Below are 1,608 nucleotides of genomic sequence, written 5' to 3'. Positions count from 1 at the left end.
AACATAAAATATTTATTAAATAATAATAATACATGAATAATAGAAAAATGTATAACAAATTGAACATGTTATAAATATAATTGTAAATATAATAATAAAATAATAATATTATAGTACATTGTGCGGTTTGAATTGGATTGGATCGGTTATGAAAAGTAGATATAAAATCCGATCCAATCCAGTGGTTTGCAAAAAATAGAATCCAATCAAATCCGAATTAGTGCGGTTTAATCGGTTTTCGGTTTGGATTGAATTGGATAAGCGGTTTAATTTGGATCGGTTTGGATTTGAACACCCCTAATCAAACTAATGAAATCGATCAACAATTTATTTAGATAATTAGGATATCCATAAATTTTTCTCAGTTTAGACTTTAGATACTGAAAATTTATTCTTAGTTGTATTATTTACTTTAGGTAATAGCAGCAAAGTAATTTGCTGTTACATGTGGGTATCACTATAAACCCTTATTATTACAACATGTTCTCTTATTATTACAAAAGTAATTCATGTGCAGTTAATTTCATGTGAAATTGATAGCTGAAAGTCATTAAATAATTTGACAAGTTTTTAACTAAATTGTCATCTAACGACTCTCAACTATCAATTTCACATAAAGTCAACTCCATCAGCAATTTGCCCTAAGCAAAAGGCTTTTGGTTGTTGCAATCCAAGTTATCTCCAGGACTAACTCCCAATATTTGGCAATACCTTTTATAAAACCCGATCCGATCTTGGACCCGGGAATCCGATCCGTGCCCACATTCAATTCCGCTTGTCCGCGGCCGATGGTGTCCATCTTCCGGTGATGACATCATGGCTTGATGGCTTGTTTCCTTGTGCTGTCATCCAAAACCATATGGCTGTCTTGAATGAAATAGTTGCATCTCTAGCCACTAAATCAGGGTTGTTTAGAAGATCTTGTCCTATAGCCTTACCCGCTGGCCCATAATTATAGTTGCTGAAAAAAAAAATTAATTAACACTACAACAATATAGACTATTTTTTAGGATTATTATGTGTCAAAAAAATTAAAATTCGTCAAAAAAAAATTTTGACACTATTTTAACTATGAAAATATGTTAATAAAAATTTTGTCAAAAATAGTATTTTTAACATATAAGTAATTGTAAAAAAAAGTTTAAATCTTATTTTGATAAATATTGGTCGTCAAAAATAATTTGTTAGAAAAATTTGAGAATATATTTTTTGTGATACTTATTAATCGTCAAAAATATTATTTATTTTGACATTTATTGACCATAAAAAATTCTCAACAAAAATTTTTAACAAAGAATGAGATGAGATCTTGAGACTGAAGAATAAATTGAGATTTTGAAGATGAAAAATGAGTAGTATGATCCTAAATTGAGAGCAGTGTGATGCCAAAATTGACGGAGCTCAACGAAGAAAAGGAATAATAGAGTAAGTTGAAAATAAATGAGTGTCAAAATTGAGAAATAATTTTCTACATTCAAATTATTCATCAAAAAATATAAAAAATTTGACATTTATGATATTTGTCAAAAATATATATTAATTTTTACACTTAACCATGACTGTTAAAAAAAATCATGTTAAAATAGCTCTCTTTTCTTGTAGTGTAAA

The 1,608-nt window shown here is 28.2% G+C and overlaps 1 long non-coding RNA gene and 1 pseudogene across 1 annotated transcript in view; both read right to left on the bottom strand.

Annotated features, from left to right (window-relative positions):
* Positions 348-1,608, bottom strand: part of LOC110267890 — a 16,717-nt gene continuing 15,456 nt past the window's right edge. The window contains exon 2 of the long non-coding RNA XR_002355850.1: positions 348-574. This is a non-coding gene — a long non-coding RNA (uncharacterized LOC110267890). The remainder of the gene's footprint in view (positions 575-1,608) is intronic.
* Positions 479-1,608, bottom strand: part of LOC107622096 — a 4,295-nt pseudogene continuing 3,165 nt past the window's right edge.

This window comes from Arachis ipaensis, chromosome B10, assembly GCF_000816755.2.
Source record: "Arachis ipaensis cultivar K30076 chromosome B10, Araip1.1, whole genome shotgun sequence".
In the NCBI taxonomy this organism is placed as follows: domain Eukaryota; kingdom Viridiplantae; phylum Streptophyta; class Magnoliopsida; order Fabales; family Fabaceae; genus Arachis; species Arachis ipaensis.
The sequence above is the reverse complement of the archived record's forward strand: the minus strand, read 5'-3'. Positions and strand labels throughout refer to the sequence as shown.